The sequence below is a fragment of the Bombus vosnesenskii genome, unplaced genomic scaffold, assembly GCF_011952255.1.
Source record: "Bombus vosnesenskii isolate JDL3184/JDL3185 unplaced genomic scaffold, Bvos_JDL3184-5_v1.1 scf7180000014527, whole genome shotgun sequence".
In the NCBI taxonomy this organism is placed as follows: Eukaryota; Metazoa; Arthropoda; class Insecta; order Hymenoptera; family Apidae; genus Bombus; species Bombus vosnesenskii.
In genome coordinates, this window is record NW_022883502.1 from 37,010 (window position 1) to 60,276 (window position 23,267).

At 41.5% G+C, this 23,267-nt stretch overlaps 3 long non-coding RNA genes across 3 annotated transcripts; all 3 read right to left on the minus strand.

Moving 5' to 3' along the window:
- Positions 1-8,680: 8,680 nt before the first annotated feature.
- On the minus strand, positions 8,681-9,621 carry LOC117239989. The gene is made up of 3 exons (XR_004494602.1): positions 9,481-9,621; positions 9,274-9,315; positions 8,681-8,841 (listed from the first exon to the last, which is right to left on the minus strand). It is a non-coding gene; the product is annotated as an uncharacterized LOC117239989 (long non-coding RNA).
- A 10,444-nt stretch (positions 9,622-20,065) lies between these two features.
- LOC117239983 lies at positions 20,066-20,248 on the minus strand. The gene is made up of 2 exons (XR_004494600.1): positions 20,218-20,248; positions 20,066-20,148 (listed from the first exon to the last, which is right to left on the minus strand). It is a non-coding gene; the product is annotated as an uncharacterized LOC117239983 (long non-coding RNA).
- A 296-nt stretch (positions 20,249-20,544) lies between these two features.
- LOC117239984 lies at positions 20,545-20,697 on the minus strand. The gene is made up of 2 exons (XR_004494601.1): positions 20,649-20,697; positions 20,545-20,579 (listed from the first exon to the last, which is right to left on the minus strand). It is a non-coding gene; the product is annotated as an uncharacterized LOC117239984 (long non-coding RNA).
- Between the last annotated feature and the right edge of the window lie 2,570 nt (positions 20,698-23,267).

The following is a 23,267-nucleotide window of genomic DNA, read 5'->3' on the forward strand; positions in this document are numbered from 1 at the left end:
ACCGAGAAGAAGGCTTCGGAGGAGCCCTACGATTAGTGAAAGGACGGAGGTAGGAGTGGTTGAGGAATCGGAGGGTTCCTTTGGAATTAGAGGGAGCGACCACAGTACGCCGGTAACAGGGGAAGGATTGGCCAACGCTAGAATGATGGCCAGGAGGGCGGTGGAGAGGAACGTCAGCGCGAAATCTGCGAGATCGGCTATGGCTAGCGAAGCCGAAGATAGCGCGAGAGACGATACGCAGACGAGCGATGTAGATGACGAGGATGTTTTGATTTCCAGGGCTGAGTTGAAAGGGCTCACACAAGCCTTAGCTGGAGTGGTCCAAATGTTTAACGTGGTTGTGAAGAACTCAAAGTTGGACAAAGATAAGGACGAGAGGATAAGGGAGATAGGCAATCAGATAAAAGGCATCCTGTCTTCCTTGGAGCAGTGTGGGTAGCACAAGGATAGAAGAAGGAGAAGGAGAGAGCCTGTCGAGGTTAAAAAGAGGACATGAAGAGAGAAGAGACGATAGCTAGGGGCGGATACCCAAAAAGAAAGATAGTATAGCCGGCTGAAATTATGAGAGATGAGGAGTATAAGAGGCCCCGAAGAGGAGAGGTCACATACGCCGATGCGTGTGGGAGGGAGAACAGAGCGATAAGGGGTGACTTCAGCAAGGATTCCGAAGGGTGAATAAGGGTAGAAAAAAGGAAGAGGAAGAGGAAAGCTCCCTTAGAGCAAGCTATCCCGATGGTGCGTCCGGGAAATAAATGGCAGGTTGGTGCCGAAGAGAGAGACGTACCAAGAAACAGGAAGAGGAAGGAAGCCATTCTAATTAAGGTGGAGGAAGGGAAGGTTGCGAATGGCTTCATGTTTATAAGAGGATAATGGAGGTGAGGAGTTCATTGGAGGGAGCCACGAGGGTCCGTAGGACGAGAGCGGGCCACATCCTCATTGAATTCGACAGGACGGTGGTGGTTAGCGAGGGGGCGGCCACATTGAGAGCCGCCTTGAATGATAATACGAAGGTGGCCGCTCTGGCGAACAGGGCGACCCTACAAATAAGGAACATTGATCCCCTCACCAGCAGGGAAGAGCTGGTCGCAGTGGGGAATTGAGGAAAATGCGATATAGAAGTCAAATGTATAAAAGCGGCCCCATGGGGCACGCAAGAGGTGGTGGTGGTCCTCCCGGCGAGTGGAGTGCCTAGTGCCGAGAGAGAGAAAGGAGGAGAGAGGAGAGGGAGAGGAAAGAGGGAGGAGAGAGAGGAGGAGTGACTGGGCTAACGATAGCTTCTGCAAAGCAGTTAGCAAATGTTCGGCGGTGTTATAGGTGCCACATGTTGGGGCATGTGGCGGCAAAGTGTACTGTTGTATGTCATGGCAGGGAGTTGTGTAGGAGGTGCGGCAGCGCTGAGCATATGATGAAAGATTGTGATAAAGAGCCGAGATATGCCATGTGTTTGAAACATAGGGCATAGGACGAGGGTGGGGATGCATCGATATGGGTCACCCTGTTTAATGGAAAACATGCGGCGAGCCAGACCCTGATAAGAAATGTAGGGATTGTAGGGGTCAGGGTTTGTGACGTGTTTTGCGTCAGTGGGTATTGTTCCCCTAATAAGAGTAAGAATCAGTTTAACGATTATTTGAAGGAACTAAAAGGGGTCATAAAGGAGGGGAGGAAGAGCACCGGCGATTATGGTTGCTGATGACTTTAATGCGGTGGGGGCTCTAAGACGGAACGTAGGGGAACATGACTGCTGGACGCTATAACGAGGAACGAGCTTATACCTATTAGGACGACGGGAAATTACTCCTTCCTGAGAAATGGAGAGACTAGTTTCCCGGATATACTTAGTGTTAATAGACGAATGAGGCTGAGTTGGAGGGGGAGTAGGGTCCTAGATTGGTACTCAGCCTCTGACCACTTTTATGTTGAGCATGAGTTGAGGAATAATATTAAGCGGGAGGAGGTTGGCGCTTTTAAATACTTGACGAAAGAGATGGATGTAGAGGGGTTTTTAAACCAATTTGACGGAGTCTATGACGAAAATGGTTTTAAATTTGACGAGACGGTATGCGGCGAACGACTGCAGAAGAGTCTGGAGCATACGTGTGCCGTGGACTCGAAGAGAAGATACCAGGCGAGTGCGAAGAGGAGCGCCAACTATTGGTGGAGCGATGAGCTCGCTAGAAGGAGAGCCCCGCGAGCGGTGGCGGTCCGCAAGGATGATGCCGAGGTCCTAGTGGCCGAATTCAAGGGTGTTAGGAGGCGACTGAAAAGGGCGTAGCAAGGAGGAGAGTTGGAAGAGGTTCTGCGCCACCTTAGATCAGAATCCATGGGGCAGGCCGTATCGTGTAGTGAGGAAGAAGATGATGCGGTCGGCGCCAATGGAGCCCCTTGGAAGAGATAGAGTGGAGGGAATCCTGGATGCCGTCTTTGTCACCAGGCAGGAACTACCGGCTACACAGGAAGAGTCATCGATCCTACCTGGCGAAGAGGGAGGGTTGAGCATCGAGGAAGTAGACATGAGGATGGCCGTTGGGAAATGCGATCCCAGGAAGGCGGCTGAGGTGGATGAGATTCCTGGCACTGTAGTGGGGTTATTGTCGGAGCAAAGACCTAGCGTGCTCCTGATAGTGCTCAACGGAATAAATACCCATGGAAAAATACCGGCGGTATGGAAAGAGGCTAGGGTGGTACTGTTAGGGAAGTGATACATTTACACTGTACATGTGAGTGTGTGTGTAAGGGTCAGAGGGCGTCCAGGTCTTAGTTGAGACAAAAGACTGCCGTTAGAAGATTCTGGATAGTCGGTTGGCGACAAGCGTGCGTGCAAGACGTTCTTCAGAGTGTAATATAGATGTATAGCTGTTGTGTGTGAAATATAGTCAATTATTTGTATTTCCAAATCCTCGAATTTCCTTAACTAATACCCAAGCCTGGTAAAGATCCTGCGACGTCATCGGTGAATAGGCCGATTAGCATACTGCCGGCGTTGAGCAAGGTGTGGGAGCACAAGCTGAAAATGCTCATAGAGAGGAGCCTGGATAGGACGGTCGCAGTTGCTGAAGAGTGCAGAAGGACCCTTCCTTCTGTGTGTGTCCTGGTCGCCCTTGATGTGAAGAACGCCTTAAACATTCTAAGGTGCGAGAGGATAATGGAGGAGGTTCGAAGGAGACTGCTACCGGGACGGCTACAGGAGTTGTTAGCAGACTATCTGGCTGAGAGGAGAATACACATACAGCAGAATACAGTGGCTGGTACACTGTCGTGACGGTGTCGTAAGGAGGAACGTCTACGCGGGGGTTCCGCAGGGGTCGGTCTTAGGACCGTTAGTGTGGAATCTCGTGTATGACCGGGTGCTGGAGGCGCTGGACAGGGAAAAGGATACCGAAGCAGTAGCGTTCACCGACGATCTGGCGGTCCTACTCAAGGTCAGAGGGTCCCAGGGCATCAATGAGAAGAATAGAGGCGGTTATAGCCTTGGTCACCAGGTGGTGCTGCGAGGCTGGATTGCACCTGGCCAAGGAGAAGACGGTGGTTATCCTCTTAACAAGGAAGAGGATAGGAAGATTTTTAACGTTGACGTGGGGGATGGGGGGAGAGATTAGCCGTGTTGTGAAGTACCTAGGAGTAGTGTTGGATAGTGCTATCAGTTGCCGTGCAAGGTGCAAAAATTGTAGAAATCAGGATCAAATAAAACGCCGTTTTATTTGCTAGATAACTTTTGCGAGAACTAATAAACATTTGAGACTTGATTTTTGCACACTTTTCAAAATTAAGAAAAGTCATATTTCCACAAAGCTTCAAGTTCAGATACTCAATTGTATATAAATATGTAGCGGCACATGCGTAGAGGACAATTCAAATCATGTTGTTGTTTTGCCTCGGAGTATCAACATCGTTAGAACACCAGTAATGTAAGAACAAATAGACTCTGGGCAAAACAATGTCGCCGCTACGCATAACCGTGGAACAAAGACGAATTTGAATCTTCCGACTTCCCTCCGAACCAGTATAAATAAACCGACGCAACCGAAAAGAGTTGTGTATCTTTCTATTCCGACGTGCTATCTACGTGTTATCGACGAGCATTTATCGAGTATTTATCCGCGATTTTATTTTGCGATTTATACTCTGTACTAACGATTCAGCAATTATAGGCTGTATATTAATTTATTATTTTTAAATATATTCGACGGTTACGACAACAAACGACAACCTCCAATAAATCTCACGGTTAAACATCCTATATACCTGTCCTCTACAAAATAAACGAACGTGATCGTAACGTGGCCAGTTTTTCAGCCTCACTCTCGAGCGATCTTAATAACGATCGATACATAGTCTTAGCGAATCAGATAGTATCGAGCGTCTTAGCGAACATTCTCTGTATCTATTATTTTAAAATATATTTAACGGTTTTCAATATCAAGATATCTCGTCACTTAAAACACACTACTAATCATTTTCTACAACCGCGTGACACGGGTCACTGGGTATGCGTAATAGCATTTTCCCCTCCTTGTGAAAAAAATAGGTAATATGTATAAGATACAGACCGAGTGCCGAGTCGAATTGGTAAAACGATCAACGTGGAAATTCATATGTGACTCAGGCACAAACAACCAAAAGGAGCAGCAAAACACACGCTCTCAGGACAACAGGTGCTGAATCTCAGTTCAAGATCCAGAACACAAAAGTCAATTCAACCAAGAGGAAACCATCGTGCAAATGGAAGAATAGCCTGCTGTTCGCCCATTCAACCGATGAAAATATCAGTAACTGATACCAAATGTCAAGAGAATCAAGAAATCAAATGAAGGTACTCTAACCTACGAACGGCAATCGGAATTTGAAATAGATATATCGCCAAAAAAGTAAAAGCAAACACAAAGAAATTCATTTCGAGAGATTCCTGTAGCGCTTGATTTTTTCGTCAGTAATATACTACGTTATTTCCTAACATTTGAGATCGTATTTCAACTAAAATATATAATTCTAGCATTTAGTTTTGGAAAGTGTAGCACATTGCTTCTATTGTCATATTCAAAACTGGCAATCCTTTTCTCTCACACCGAAAATCGAGAAAAACACCGCAATAGGAAATGAGCCGTTGCATTCGACTGTCTGTGATGATGATTCTCGGAAAAAGAGGGATTTTCCTTCATTACTGGGACTCGATATGTTTATTGGGAAATACAGGAATGAAATACTCTATCCAATTGTAAAATCTGCTTTCTGACGCTCACTGTATTATTGGAAGGAAAGGAAGGGAACTCCAGACCATAAAAAATGGAAGGAAACAGATGCTTATGAATGTCCTGTCAACTACGGAAGTGTAACGTTAATTCATATCAGAGGCCGGATGTGTGCAGGTTTCACACCATACCCTCAATTACCCGAGGGACCCACCATAAACTTAAACTTTTTAAGTTTATTATTTCTGTAAGTGTTATCTGTTTATGGGTGGTCCTTAAAACATCCTTAGGTTGTTATAGGTCCTTACTAATTACGGGGAAAGCAGGTAGTTACCTAATGGGAAAAACCCAATACTTGACTAACGAAAAAGCTGGTTTTTCCCATAAACAATATTACCTACTAGCCACGTTTATTAACGTAGCCTATAACCAATTGGCATCGTGGATCGTTACCCTCATTTTTCCTAATGGAAGGTGCGAACAGCGAATCCGCATTGTTAACTAAAAAGCTTTCCTCCGTAATGAGACGAGGACACCTGGGGAGAAATAGACAAAACCCACGAACAGTGAACATCTCTCCAATTATTGTCAACCTGTGCTGTGCTAGTAAATAAAGTTGGTTAGAAAATAAAAACAGTAGTTGTGTTACAACTCAACCATCTTGTTTCATCAACCAACCCCCAAGTTTACGTGACAGGAAAAACGTGCAGGAAAATTAAGGGTAGACGCCGTGACTGAAATGTTTTTGCTTTCAGAAAGATTACATAGCGTGAAATACGTGAATCATATCGATGCAAAGGCATTTAAAACATTAAGCGCAAAGCTGATTTTGATGTGCTGTCCGTTCAAGCAGTGTGCAGACGTGGCCGCGGGAGGTGCGAGTTAAAGTATAAGCAGACGATAATACACACATCGCGGTGACGATTTAGTTTCATTTTATACAAATTACAAACGGAAAATTAAGAGATGGGAAACTCATTTCAAGTGTGAAAATGAAGTTAACAGAACAGTGAAGTTATTTATCAAAAGTTTACTAGAAGCATCCAGCAGAATTCTTCGCTGGCGGAATGAGGAAACTTGTCACAGGTTGCCAATTATGGATTGATGCAAATGGCAATTATGTCGAAAAATAATTAACATATTTTATAGGTAATGAATTGAATTTTCATTTCCTTTCTGTTTCATTTCAGTCAATCGTTGTAGTTCCCATTAAGAACAGAACTGCGGCTTCGTATCTCGGGAAATAATGTAAATAAGAATTGTTTGTGTTATTCGATGATTTCGTTAAACGAAATAATGGCATCCATATATCTTTTGTGCGTTCATGTCTACAAAAAGCTAATTATACACATTAAAGGAAGGGGTTTAAAACAGGCGGATTTTTCGGTGACATTCTTATACTACAATATAAATTTACGTAACAATAAGCATAGTTAATAACTATATCAGAACAATATATATAAACAATATGTGGCGACAAGTACTACGGAACTTTCCAACGGCTCTGTGATACAAAGCGCTACGCTACGCCGTCAAAACGCAACACGACGTACTCAATCTGTCATCGATATCTTCACGCTCCTTCCGCCGAATTTCTCGGAAGAGCATACACGCGCCAGCCACGGCGGCACTTATAATGAACGCACACGAGTGGGGATATCGATGGGCAACGAAGAAAAGAATCAGTTCGGTCGGAAAAATAAGCACATTCGACCACGAGCCAGTCACGTAATTTTTAGGGTTGGTTGGTGGAAATAAAATATAGTTGAGTCGTAACACAACAATTAACTTTGTTTTAATCAACCTTTATTGTGAATTCACCAATCACAATGTAACACGCACTGAATTAGTATAAATCACAATTCACTCCAACCACGTTATGTAAGACTTAGTTACAACAATACATTAAGTGCGCGACTTATAAGGGTAGAGACCGATATAGATATGTTGACTATTCTAAGGATACAGAATAAGTGAAGTTTTACTGACGATACTGTGTCTAAGGAAAACTAGAGGTGGGTGTGTCTAAGGACACGGGACTATCGGATTTGTTGATGACAATTTTGGTTAAGGAAGTGAGGGCAGTAGACACCGTCTCCGATTGGATAATGGGACGGTTGGTGGACCAGGAAGGGTTTTAGCCGCTCTCGCGAGAAAGTTGCCCACGGAACATACCAGATGTGGAGAAAACCAACTTTCTAAGCTAACACGTGGTAGACAATAAACGTAAAGGGAAATTTAAGACAGGAAATACTCGCTTGGTCCGAAGGACCTTAATTATAAAAATGCCAAGGCCCCTGGTGGGCACTTAAGACTATTGAGGGTGCGCGCCAAGGATATGCAGACATCAGGGTGCCATCCTGTCCGTGGTGTGTGGCTTGGTCTCTGATATGAATTGACGTTACAAGCCGCGAGACGCGAAAGACGAAAGAAAACGGGTACGCTATTATCGAGAAATCGACCGAACGACGCTATTATTTATCGGCGTTAAGTACCAACCGATGTTAACTGCTAATTGTCATTTGTTGTTATCTGGTTTAATAAACGTTATTGGTTAAATATAACCTAGTGTACTTCAGTACCTATTACACCATTCCACCTCAAATATATACATACGTTCACCGCGGAAAGTATGCTCACATCCTACATTATGACCTGTTTGATCAGAGATTCGGAGGTAAACGAAAGGCTCGTCCTTCCGAATCGGTTCTTTCTTGCTATTATTCTTTTTTTTTTCTTTATTTACCAATCAGTCGAAACTCGTGCTTTGTAAGCAACAGTAGTGTAACCGATATCGTAACGTTTCATATCATATACAAAAGTATTAACCTATTTATGTCGAAAAACTGTTAATTTAGATTATATCCTATGTTTAATTTGTCGTATGATAGATAAGCATAGGACACGAAGCGGTATTGTGTTTATGCTGAAACATACAAAAGAGAAGAAGAACGTAAACACAAGAGTACCGTTTCGCGTCCTTACCTGGCTTTCATACGACGAATTCAAATTAAGATACCTGGTGAACTAACAGTTCCTTTTAATCTTTTCATAAGGAATACAAAGATAGATCGATGAATGTATTAAAAAATATATGGTTCCATTTACAAAAATGAAGTTGAAATGGGACCCTACTACTGGATCTACAAAAAAGTAATTTGCACCGTATGTGATGTCTTCTTTCGAACCAATCAATTTTTGTTAATATCCCATGAGATATTCTACCGCTTATTGTTTCGCCATTGGTTAAATATTGAGGTTAGTTTTCTATGTATAATAAATTTCTATGTGTAATAAAATATCTACATATAAAATACATATAAAAATTGAAAGTTTTAGACGATTTAAGTCCATATCTAATTGTAATGATTTGCAACAGAATCTGAGAACTGAGTTTTGTATTTTCTTATTCATAATTTTTGGTTAATAAATAGAAAAGATAACGAATGAGCATACTGTATCGCGTTTCTTAAATGAAGCAATGCATTTTGCGATTAAAATGCAAACATTATAGCAAATAATACAGTAATAGTAGATAATCAGAAAGAAGTAGGGAAAAAACTTACCATAACGGCATGGGAAAGAATTTATGAAGAATTGTGTTACTGGAATAAGCTTCTTTGTGTATCACGAAGTGTATCAGGGAAGGATTCTTAAACAAATTTCGTAAAAAATGACTATCTATCAGATAAATACAATACGAGATTCGACGAATAATGAATATCAACAAAAACATAATTATTTTATAAGAACATAATATTCAATTATAGAAATAATTATACGTTAAGTTCTGTAATTAGTAACCATTATCAATGACCGACTTTATTCTTGGTTCTCAATAAGTATTATCTTTGATGAAAACATTTTTTAGCGGAAGAAAATAAAATAGGAAGAAAGACTTAACTTTTATATAAAAAATTATAATCAATACGTTTAATTAAAGCTAAAACATAAATATGTATATCATCACTCTTACGTTAATATAAATGTATAAATGCAAGTAGTACATTAGAGACGAAAAATATAATAAAAATAAGAAAAAAGAAAAATAAATAAGAAAACTGTATTGGTTTCTACGACTTACTTCCACATGTGGAATAGTCTTCTGGTTGCCGTATGACCCATCCTAGGGACAGAACAAAGTTATTAGACTAAAATAATCCACAGAAAGTTTTTAATTCATAAAATTTAATAAAGTACTTACCCTGAATAAATCCTTTTTATAGAAAATTGCAAGTCAACTTTCGAATAACCAGATTTTATATTTTATCTAGCAACTAGCACATCTTACCAATTGCACAAACACTTGCTAAACACAAAAATTGTAACGTTTAAATAGGTAACTATTCCGTAGCACGTCCACACTCCCGCGTTTCGAATATGAAAGACTGTTGAACAATACCGTCCCTAATAACGACAGATTCGTACTGCTTGTTCATTGTCTACACTTCTGGACTCTAAGCGAATCTTGTACGCTGCGCAAATGTCTCTGCGTCGATTACATACGGTTGTCCGAAAAGTGTCTTTGCTTTACAGTCACGTCTTTTACAACAACGCATCTTTATACAAACATAAAATCTAATGTCACAAACGTTGTGATTTTTATCGTGATAAAACAATCTGGATCGTACGTAATTCGATAAAATAATATAAAACGAAAGATGTTGTGCATCTATTATTTGTTTATAAAACGAAACAAATTTTTCGGACCACCTAATATTTCAATTTTACTACAATACAATAACGACTTTACATTTCGAAAATTGTCACTATTACGCTGATTTTTATATAGATATTATCTATCAAAGTGGATAAAATATGTAAATGCAAAATATATTCCATACTATGTAATAATTGTACAAGATTTTACAGAAAATAGTTCATTTAATGATTGTTCTCTCCTTGAAGCATAAGTAATGTTAGAGATATTTGGTAAAAAATGGAGGCTATATCTGCAATCGCCACTGAAAACTGCGTAGCTGCTACACACATATGCACACAAGTATAATACATGGCATAAACCGCTACAATGCTTATAACTATATCGAAGAAGATACTTCATACGTAACAATTCTTTAACCTCCATATGCCCCTGGGGAACAGTGTATACAAAGCCGTATTATACATGTACGATGTATATATACATATTTTACTCACTGTCAACAATATACAAGAAGGGTACTTTTACGTATCCCCATAACAATTTTTTAAAAGCAATTTTTGTATCGCAATACTTCAGATAGAGGAGGTAATACCAGAATTATACGAGATATTTTGTTGTACGTAACGAATATAGCAGGGACAAATTTAGCAAACAAGAAAAGAAGTTTATATAAATATATATGTCGGGTTTACATTAGAATTAGAGCTAGAGGCGTAAAACGAATCTTCGTTTGGATTACACGTTGTCGTTATGCAATAGAGAAGACATTGACTAGTGCAAATACGATTATCATAGAGCTGGACAAGTAACCGTCGTAATTAGATACTCGAGAAAGTAATGACAATGATCCTGGGTGCAGTAACGAATCCGCGGTCGACTGGATGATAGATGAACGTGTTCACAAAATCTAAGTCGGACGCGAAATATTCACTGGCCGTAAGGTGTTACTCTTTTCGTCGATGAGATCGCAAGAAGAAATGAATTTCCGTCCCGATGATGCCACAGAGGAAAGCTATAATGGGGTGTGTCTAAGGACACGAGATCATCAGATTCGTCGAGGATAGCCTTCGTTCCGAAAGTAAGGGAAACTGGCGTTGCTCCTAATTGGCCAATCTCCACATCGGTGGTTAGAAAAAGATGCTAGCCGCCCTCGAGGGAAAGTTGCTAGTGGGAGACGTTGAATAATAGATCTCCTCTATCTTCTCGTAGTTGGAACAAAGACTGTTTGTTTGAAGGACTTTAGTTAGCTAAATCTTAAGATTTATAACGGGCCCTCAGGCTAGCTGAACATGTACTGCGGAGACGCATCGACATCTGACAATCATCTTGCTCGAAGAATGGGGTCTGCGTGTGGCGAGCTACCGGACAGAGACCGTTGGAATGTTTACTGTCGAGTGTTACAACTATTTCCTTTTTAGGGAGAGCTATAGAATTACTCAATGCCTTTGTTAGACAAAGCGTTCATCCCATGACCGCGGCTACGTTCGGCGACTGGCTGTTGCCTCGAGACCAAGCTCATTACCAAACTCGCGAACAATTACAATCGGATTGAATAACTACAATTGTTTAATTACATCTATAGTAAACTCTAGATTACAATGTTGCGGGATTATCCAAAATTCCAAAGGCTCCGGTGTTCTTTCATCTCCGAGATATATATGTTATGACTTATGACTGTTTAGTGTAATAATAACTGCATCTACGTATAGACTCTATCTCAGAAAACATGACATTTGAAAAAGGATATTAAATTGAAGTTAAGTTTCGATTACGACGAACCAAGAATCTACTCCTTCTGGCCATATGGTTCACCGAGGGTCAAAAGGTAATATGAAATAATGTTTAATAGCAATTTGATGTACCGCATAGTTACTAACGTCGATGATGCGTGTGATTTCGATACCCAATTTTGTATATACTTCTCGTAGCGAAACTGTTGACCAACTGAACCTGTCTATCCTTTCTCACTTCCGTTTGCACACCTCACAAGTTGGGGAAATATTAAAAATATTAAAATAATAGTATTGGCGAATAGGAGGAAGTCGTGGCGTTCGTGAGACTATCATTTAAAAGATTCCTGCTTCGCGTTGGTCCTAAGTCTCCATAGTCTAAATCGAGCGTACGCTGTCTAAATAAATATGAATTAAGATATGTTGCGCGAACATAACACCTCCTCTTTTAGATGGGATATCGTCTGTTGGTATGCTTTCACACTCGTAGATCGAACACGTAGCAAGAAAATATTGAAGTGAAGTATTTCTCCGTAGTATGGGCGTGTCTATGTGTATATGTGGAACTTATCGTTTACGCGCTTCATTCGATTTCCTGATTCTCTTAAGTGTGACATTTGACATCACTCACTGATGTTTTCATCGGTTGAATGGGTGAACAGCAGGCTATTCTTCCATTTGCACGATGGTTTCCTCTTGGTTGAATTGGTTGAATCACTTATTGCCCTGAGAGCGTGTGTTTTGCTGCTCCTTTTGGTTGTTTATGCCTGAGTCACGTACGAATTTCCACGTTGACCGTTTTACCAATTCGACTCGGCACTCGGTCTGTATCTTATACATATTACCAATTTTTTTCACGAGGAGGGGAAAATGCTATTACGCATACCCAGTGACCCGTGTCACGCGGTTGTAGAAGATGATTAGCAGTGTGTTTTAAGTGATGAGATATCTTGATATTGAAAACTGTCAAATGTATTTTAAAATAATAGATACAGAGAATGTTCGCTAAGACGCTCGATACTATCTGATTCGCTAAGACTATGTATTGATCGTTATTAAGATCGCTCGAGAGTGAGACTGAAAAAGTGGTCACGTTACGATCGCGTTCGTTTATTTATACTGGTCGGGGGTATACCGGAAAATGTAAATTCGTATTTGTTGGACGCTTGCCCGTAGCGGCGACATTGTTTTTGCCCGGAGATTAAGAGAAAGTGCAGAGAGTGAACATGAAGAACAACCTCATGGAACTAGCGAGAATGTGAGACAATTGAGAAATAGAGGTAACATCAAACGAACCGATTTTTATGGTAGCCCAGTAATGTACGTAGCGGAAAAATTACCGGTGGATTTTAACGAAGCGATGAGATCCGAAAAGAAAGAGTTATGGGAAACGGCTATGAAGGATGAAATGAAATCGCACGAAAATAAGATGTGGATTCTTGTAGAAAAACCAAAAGATCAGAAGATACATAGTAATAGGTTTGGTAATGGGTTTTAACGGTATAGTTAAATCCGGACAATTCGGAACGATACAAAGCGCGACTTGTAATAAAAGAGTGTGCACAGAAAGAAGACATAGATTATAAGGAAACCTATAGTCCCGCTGCTCGGTTTGACACAATTAGATTAATGCTCAGTATTGCTGCCGAAAATAATTTACACCTTGGACATTAAAACCGCATTTTTATATGGAAGTCTGAAGGAAGACATCTATATGAAACAACCTAGAAGCTATGATGATGGTGCGAATCGCGTTTGTAAATTGCTAGAAAGCCTATACGGCTTAAACCAGTCTCCAAGATGTTGGACGGCACAAAAATTACACAAAATTTATTTCAAACTTAAAATTTTATCAGAGTAACACAGATTCTTGTTTTTCTATTTGTCGGGTTTACATTAGAATCAGGGTTAGGGGCGTGAAACGAATCTTCGTTTGGATTACACGTGTCGCTATGCAATAGAGAAGACCTCGACTAATGCAAATACGATTATCATAGAACTGGACAAGTAACCGTGGTAATTAGATACTCGAGAAACTAATGACAATGATCTTAGGTTCAATAACGAATCCGCGGTCGACGGGATGATAGATGAACGTGCTCACAAAATCTAAGTCGGACGCGTAATATTCATGGGTCGTAAGGGGTTACTCTTTTCGTCGATGAGATCGCGAGAGAGAGATGAATTTCCGTCCCGATGATGCCACAGAGGAAAGCTATAATGGGGTGTGTCTAAGGACACGAGATCATCAGATTCGTCGAGGATAGCCTTCGTTCCGAAAGTAAGGGAAACTGGCGTTGCTCCTAATTGGCCAATCTCCACATCGGTGGTTAGAAAAAGATGCTAGCCGCCCTCGAGGGAAAGTTGCTAGTGGGAGACGTTGAATAATAGATCTCCTCTATCTTCTCGTAGTTGGAACAAAGACTGTTTGTTTGAAGGACTTTAGTTAGCTAAATCTTAAGATTTATAACGGGCCCTCAGGCTAGCTGAACATGTACTGCGGAGACGCATCGACATCTGACAATCATCTTGCTCGAAGAATGGGGTCTGCGTGTGGCGAGCTACCGGACAGAGACCGTTGGAATGTTTACTGTCGAGTGTTACAACTATTTCCTTTTTAGGGAGAGCTATAGAATTACTCAATGCCTTTGTTAGACAAAGCGTTCATCCCATGACCGCGGCTACGTTCGGCGACTGGCTGTTGCCTCGAGACCAAGCTCATTACCAAACTCGCGAACAATTACAATCGGATTGAATAACTACAATTGTTTAATTACATCTATAGTAAACTCTAGATTACAATGTTGCGGGATTATCCAAAATTCCAAAGGCGCCGGTGTTCTGTCATCTTCGACATATTTATACAGAAAATGACAAATTAATGTTGATGACCATATAGGTAGACGATGGACTGGTAGCAGTTTCAGACGAATCCCTAATCGATAAATTGTTTCATAATTTAAGTAAAGAATTTAAAATTATGAGTTCGAAAGAGGTAAAGAGTTTTCTTGGACTTGAAATTAATAGATTAAAAGATGGTTCAATATTCATTCATCAGAGCAGGTATATCGAAAGCATATTAGAAAAATTTAATATGAATGGGGCAAACAGTGTTTCTACACCTATCGAGACTAATTGGAGACGGCTGACCCCTGTCTCTAGAAAGCGCACCCTCCTTCGCAGATATGCGATATCCTCCCCTTCCTGATCGTGGGTCGGATCCGCGTCCGATCTTTACTTAATCCCTCCGCATGTCATCGCTGCCGTCGGCACCGCCGCGGAGGCGGTGGCGGCCACAGTGGCCGCCTCGGCGTCGGTATCGGTGTCAATATCCGTCCCGCGCCTCGCGCCCCTCTTCTTCCTTTTACCGGGAGCCGGCAGCAGCGCAGAGTCCTGATCCCCCGTGGGCGCGTCCCCCGCCGTGTGAGACGTCCCGCGCCTCCGCCGCAACCGTTGGAGGCCGAGGTGGTACTTTCTGCGGACTCAGTAATCCTGCGATACGACCGCTTGCCGAGCGTGCCCGCAACGGTCGAATAGGAAGAGCATGACGACATTTCGTCGTCGGATCTCAACCACCCTCCCGCGGCCGCGGCGTCGCCGCATCCCATCCCGCGAGGGTCCCTGGCCGACGGTCATAATGTCGGGTTCCTTCAACCCTCTCCGAGACCCCTCAGTTCGTATGTCCCCTTCGCCAGACGCATGAGCGTATCCGAGGGCCTGGCGGCCCACCCCCGGACGGCCACGGTTGCTCGATGACGACGCAGCGGGGCCCGCTTTACAACCCGCGGCTGCGCCGGTATTGGGGTATCCCTCCCCTGCACCGTAAACGATTTTGTCGTTCGTTTCTCAGTACATTCTGATTCTGAAGTCGCCGAGGTTGTCAACAAGGGTTTCCATCCTGGTGCTACTCACTCTTTCGCACCTTGCTCCGGTCAAGGCTGGTGCAGGGTAACGGGGAGCCCCACAAGAAGGTGAGGTGAGTGGTCTTGGCAGATACGGGCTCACCAACTTCTCCGAGGTTTTCTGCACCGGATCGGCAAACTGGCGGGGGCCGAAGACGCCGACCAGTCACCATCAGGCTATAGGAGAACATCAGATTGATCGTTGCGGCGTGGTCCTACGCCCTGAGAACCCGTAGCCGCCTCGTGCCCCCCAACGCATCGACATCTGGCAATCATCTTACTCGAAGAGTAGGGTCTGCGTGTGGCGAGCTACGGGATAGAGACCGTTGGAATGTTTACTGTCGAGTGTTACGGCTATTTCCTTTTTTAAAGAGAGCTATAGAGTTACTCCATGCCTTTGTTAGACAAAGCGTTCATCCCGTGACCGCGGCTACGTTCGGCGACTGACTGTCGCCCGAGCCCAAGTTTATTGACAGACCCCTCTGACACACCCCATCATAGTTTTCCTCTGCAGCATCATCGCGACGGAGAGTCACTCTCGTGAGGTCGTATTAATGAGTTACTTAGAGTCTGTACGCTCGGTGGATATTCCACGTTTTCGCAAAGTGTCCGACTTAGATTTTTGTGAGCACGTACGTCTATCATCCCGTTGACCGCGGATTCATTATTGAACCTAAGACCAACATCACTAGTATCGCGAGTGTCTCGGATACTTGCCATCCCGTGCGCCGTGGATTCGTCACCAACTCTGGAACCATCGTCATTCACGTCGGGAGTACTTAATTGCCGCGGGTAACCGCGCCGACTATCCCAATCACCTTAGCACGCCAAATCGCCCCCCCCCCCGCGTCGTACCGCATCCATGGCTAAGCGCCGTGGAGATACGCCGGCCGCTCCCAACCTTACACCCGATGACACTCCGACATATTCATATATAAATATCAAAAATAATAATCATTTTCCTTAGTTTATTTATCAAAATGTCATTTCCTTATATTATTATAATACAAAGAATTATATACATATATGATGTATAATGCAAAATAAGGATATAAAAATTAAAATTTATTTCACAATTACACTTGAATATGGTATGAAAATTAAAGTTTGAAAGAAAACTTCAGATACATTGATTTCCGGAGTTATTTAATTGCTTTTCATGTTTAGTTATGAATATCCACAGTTGGCCAAATTGCAAAATTCATGCCATTGGCATTAAGGAAACAATATAAAGTGTAATAAAAGGAAAACAAGAAAATACAAATTCTGACAGTGAATTTAGTAAAAAATCAAGAAAAAGACAGACGTTAGGAAACTATAGCAAAATAAAAAAAGCTCAAGAGGGCAACGGTAACCATAATAATAGGAAAGAAACACAAGAGAGAGATCACTAAAATAAATCACAAAGTGTAAAATAGCAGTAGAAGACAAAAAACAAACAACAACAAGTAGGAGCAAAGAAAATAAGTTATACAATATAGGAAATGAAGGAATGATCTTAAATCAAACCTTAAATCCTACAGAAAGTACATATAATATTGAAGGGAATGAGGAATATGAAAGACAAATTAAGGAAGGTAAGAAAAATTTATGACTAATTAAGAGAGATTTTACATTATAATAGAAAGATACCAGAATATAGAAAAAGATAGGAGAAAAGAAAAGAAAATGAGCAAATGAACAAAGCAAAATGGGCAGAAGAAAGAAACAAACTAACAAAAAGAAGTGAGGTACTAGAGGAGTCACACAAAATTAAAAGAAAAAAAGAGAGGGAAAACTACTATTATAAAAGGGTTGTAAATAAGAGATTTGTTTCAGGGCATCACTCGTTTCTGGTCATTGTTTGTATCTTCTAATGTTATTTCATGAATATGAAGATGAATATGAGAATGAAAAATAACAGTTTTGAGTTTAGCCATCCATTGATTCACAAGTAGTGATCAATATACAGGGTGGTTGGTAACTGGTGGTACAAGCGGAAAGGGGGTGATTCTACGCGAAAAAGAAGTCGAAAATATATGTCGGAGATGAAAGAACACTGGAGCCTTTGGAATTTTGGATAATTCCGCAACATTGTAACCTAGAGTCTACTATAGCTGTAATTGAACAATTGTAGTTATTCAATCCGATTGTAATTGTTCGAGAGTTGTGATAATGAGCTTGGACTCGAGGCGACAGTCAGTCGCCGAACGTAGCCGCGGTCACAGGATGAACGCTTTGTCTAACAAAGGTATGGAGTAATTCTATAGCTCTCCTTAAAAGAAATATTCGTGGCGACACGCGACATTCCAACATAACATTCCAACGGTTTCTGTCCCGTGGCTCGCCACATGCAGACCCTATTCTACGAGCAAGGTGATTGCCAGATGTCGATGCGTCTCCGCAGTACATGTTCAGCTAGCCTGAGGGCCCGTCGTAAATCTCAGGATTTAGTGGACTAAAGTCCTTCAACCAAACAGTCTTTGTCCCAGCTACGGGAAAGTAGGAGAAACCTATTTTTCAATGAACGGCGTCTCCCACTATCAACTTTCCCTCGAGGGCGGCTAGCATCTTTTTCTAACCACCGATATGGAGATTGACCAATTAGCAGCAACGCCAAATTCCCTCACCTTCTGAACGAAGACTATCCTCGACGAATCCGATGATCTCGTGTCCTTAGACACACCCCATTATAGTTTTCCTCTGTGGCATCATCGAGACGGGAAAGACATTCTCGCTCGCGATCTCACTGATGAAGGGAGTAACCCTTTGCGACCGGTGAATGTTGCGCGTCCGACTTGGATTTTGTGAGTGCGTTCATCTATCATCCCGTCGACCGCGGATTCGATGTTGAACCTAGGATCATTGTCATTAGTTTCTCGAGTACCTAACTACCGCGGTTACTTGTCCGGTTCTATAATAATCGTATTTGCACTAGTCAATGTCTTCTCTATTGCATAGCGACAACGTGTAACCCAAACGAAGATTCGTTTCACGCCCCTAACCCTAATTCTAATGTAAACCCGACATATACAAAGCTATTGGATTAATTCTAAGTATGTAAGAAATTTAAAAAGCTTTCAAAATCGTATATTTATCATTGTACTATTGATTTTCTTACCATTTCGAAATGTACAGCTTTGAGAGTAATTACTATATCTTCGTTCTTAAATAATGGAGCAGCTAGCGAAAAAAATGAAGGAAAGGCGGAGAAACGATGCAGAATATTCATAACGTGCACGTGATTTATCTGCATGTTTCAGTTTTGTTGTATATTTCACAATCGAACATTTTCTTTTCTCTTCTATCGTACTCTTGTATCTTGTGACGTGACTGTTTCTCGTGAGAGATAAGAGCAAGACGTAATGCGGTTTCTAGCATTTCGCAAACAAAAAAGGACAAAACTGTTCGCTTTTCTTCTATTTTCTTCTTTTTAAATAGAGATGAAAGTAAAAAAGACGTATATCTACAGAATTTATTCTATTTCCATTACACATTCTGTCGATTAATTATTTTCATCTGAATCAATTGGCTTGCTGAATAAATTCTTCTTGTTTACAGGCATAGCTAATAGAGATTTGGATAGTCTAAAATGGCTTATTTTCATTTTTTTTCCTAGCTTTTATACTTTGTTTAAATCTCTCTCCCCAAACCTTATAAATTTAAAATTGTTCACACACTGTAATTCATTATTCCAATTCATTAACATTTCACAGTGAGTTGCATTTAAAATATCAGGAATTTCTGAAAAATAAAGGAGGGTTTGTACATCAGGATATATTGAAAATAAATTTGGCTGTAATTCTGAGGTGGTACGTCGTGATAGGATCGGAAGGAAAACTCAGATTTATTCAACGATAAATGTTTATTCACTGTAATGTCAATGAGTACACTTGACGCAGGACTCGCGATTATATTCGGTTCGCGAGTGCGCGATTATAAGTTAGAGCTCGGATAGCTATGATTCGAGATGCGCTACGAGTGCGGACAATGATTGCGCGAGATGTCGAGAGCTTAGGTAATTATTCGGCTCGAACCGCGTAAGTGTAACGATCGTTGTGTGTTGACTCGCTGTAATAGACTGACTTTTTATCGCGATGCTGCTGCGGAGGAAGACTGCCTTGGGATGTGTCTAAGGATGCGAAGGCATCGGATTCGTTGAGAAAAGCATTGGTTCGGAAAGTGAGGGAAATGTACGTTAATGTTTATTGGCTAATTCGTGTTAGTCGTTGGAAAAGGATGCCCTTGAGAGGGTGTTGCTAGCGGGAAGCATCGTACGTGAGAGATAGCAGATTTCTCGTGTGTCCCCGTGGTAGGTGGTCGACTTCGAGACTGATAAACAAAGACTGTTTGTCTCTTTGGAGGACCTTAGCTAAAATAAATCCTAAGATTTATAGCGGTCCTTAAGCTAGCTGGAAATATTCGGTACGAATGTATCGACATCTGGCAATCATCTTGTCCGCAGGTATAGGGTCTTTGTGTCGTGCGTCACGCGACGTAAACTGTTGGGAAGTTTACTGTCAAGTGCCGCCACAATTCTTTACCTATTCCACATGTATGATATTCTCCTAATTCTTTCTACTCTAATTATATGTTCCCTCCTAGCATGCTGTCTACTCCTGTTGCTACCTATAGATCTTTTAATAGTAATTTGTTGCATTTCTTCATCATTTCTTGCTACGTACCTTTGGATCAAACAGAATTATAACTAATCACATCTTTAATGTACAATCTCTGTATCATCATGTACATACATCTTTGTTTTACCTCCGTTTCTAACAAACTCACACTTAACTCTGGAGTATAGGGGCACACACCTGGAATCATATTGTTTCTGATCCACGATATTTTTTCTCCTATTGAATTCTGTTCTATCAACCGGACATTTTTGCCTTCTGTCTACATGATATTCTGAAACAAAACACATTGTCCATTTCCTTCTTTAGTTCACAAAAGTATTATATAATCATATAAAATAAATGAAATGTACACAACAAAATCACATAATTTAATAGTAATTGTATTTACTTTTTGGCTTTTTTCGTAATAGCGACTTTCTGCTATTTGGATGTATCATTTTCTTTGGCTTCAGGAATTCTTTTCTCATTGCAGTGGCCTATAAAAGACAACAAAAGAAATTAGTAAAAATATTACCATGGCTATGAATTATTTCGATTATCCTAACCTTCAAAACTCCAACTCAGGCTATACCTTTACTCAATGTATAATCATGCCCAGGCGAATCGTCGACAGCGTTACACGCTCAGAAGCAGTAATAGAGTAGACAAAACATCCTACATGCCACAGCTATCGAAACAATAATCAGATAGTAACGGATTCCTTTAGAGGGACTAAAACCTCAGTATAAGAACTCTCCCAAATCAGCGTTCGATACCTCTTTATTATAACCCTCTGAACCGTTACTCTGTTGGATTCATACAATAAATTTTATAATCACACAAAAGACAGCCAAAGAAATCAACAATAGTTTAAGACTTTCCGCGCAGACTCAACGCGGAAACTCAACCCACAACCAAACCTGGTTGCCAGGACGAAAAGACTAGAAAACATCCTAGAAAACACAGACGAAGATTATCAGTCCACCCAAGAAGAAAAGGCTAAAGAAATCAAAAACATGAAGTCCATAAGAGCTACCTCACCTCCAGCAATCATAACAAAAAACAGATTCAGTATACTACAATCAGAACCAGAACCTCAATCACCACCGGGACGTAGTGTGGATTCTACGTAGTGTGGAGTCCACCGGTAGTCCCGGGACGAAACGCAAAACCCCCTTTTCATCCGCCACAGTACCAAGTACCTATGTTACCTCGATTAGTTAGGCCTGTAGGGGCTTTCACTCGTCTCAGGTCGAACGGTGCCCTTTCCAAACCCTACAGAAAACTCACCAAGATACTTAGGACTTTGAACGCCAACTTCCACACATACCAACTCAAACAGGAAAGGCCTTTCCGGGTGGTTCTACGAAACATCCACCACTCAGCAGACATTGACGAGCTAAAATTCGAACTATTAAAACTCGGCCACGAAGTCATCAACGTCAGCAACATAAGGCATACAGTCTCAAAGGACCCGCTATCCCTATTCGTCCTAGATTTAAAACCAAAACCCAACAACAAAGAAATTAAATGTGCAGGCACTCACTCCACTGACCAGTGCGCCAAATCACCGGAAACCCCAGCCAAATGCATCCACTGTCAAGGTGACCATCCTGCCAACTACAAAGGCTGCTCAGCCTATAAAATTCTATACACAAACAGGTACCCTAAACTCAGAGCAAAAGAGGTAACCAACCAAACACCCAGCCCGCCGAAATTCACGACTACCCCAATCCCCTCAACCAACCAAGCACCCAGTCCTACCAAATTCATTACCACCTCAACCTCCTATGCCCAAGCAGTACAAGGCATCCAAAATAACCCGAATAGCCAAAGGAATCTTCCCCAAAATAGTGTCCCCAACCCACCTAACACAGACAACTTCTCTAGGCTTGAAAAGCTAATAGAGAAGCAATCAGAGCAAATAAATAATTTGCTATCGCTACTAATACTCATCATGGATAAATTAATACGCCCCGACGCAAAATAAAACCAAGGCGCATAGCTCTTTAGGATGCCAACGGTCTAGCGCAACACAAACTTGAACTAGAACTCTTCCTAAAACACCAGCAAATCGACGTAATGCTCGTATCGGAAACCCACTTCACCGACAAGAGCTACCTGAAAATAAATGGTTACAAATTCTACCATACCCAACACCCCAGCGGAAAGGCCCACGGTGGCACCGGAATAATAATCAAAGCAAGTATTAAGCACTACGAACTTCCATCATTCCAGAAAGACTACCTCCAAGCAACAAACGTAGCAATAGAAGACTGTCATGGCACAATCACCACTTCAGCAGTATACTGCCCTCCCAGACACTCCATCGCCAAAGAAGACTTTGATAACTTCCTGGACACCCTGGGCAATAGATTCATAGCTGGAGGAGACTATAACGCCAAGCACATCCAATGGGGCAGCAGACTGGTTACAGCAAGAGGCAAAAACCTCTTAAACAGCATAATAACCAACAACCTCAACTACCTTACCACATACGAACCCACATACTGGCCTACTGACACTAACAAAATACCCGACCTTCTTGACTTCTTCGTAACTAAAAATATCTCGTCAAGACACGTCCAAATCAACTCCTTGGCTGATCTCTCCTCTGATCATTCCCCCATGATAGCAACAGTCAGTTCAACAATTATCGAGAATACACCTAATGGCTTCATTCATAACCAACACACCAACTGGCAGCTCTTTAGAGAAGTATTTACTCACTCAACTTCAGCCTTAACTTCACAAAAAAAAATGTTCCCACAAATAAATCAAATCTTCAGACCAAAAGGACAAAACCCCATCCCACCTCTCAAATTGCCCCCAGAAAAAGCCTCCCTCATCCAAGAAGCAGGTATAACGATACACAACGCCATCAAAGACACCGAGGGTAACTTCATCATAACTAAAATAACAGAAAAGCTAGACATTATCGGTATCCACTTTTCCAAAATATACACACAAAACGAACCTATGGGCCAAGAACAACTAAACAGAATTATCATCAAAAACAAACAAACTCAAAAATGAAATGGAACACGACAAAACGCTAAACAAAACAGTCTGCACATTCTCAAACGAAAATACCGCAGACAACCCCAAACAACCAGATCCAGAAATAAACTACTTCACAAATTACAATCAACTAAACACAATCTTCTCCAAATTAAACAACAAAA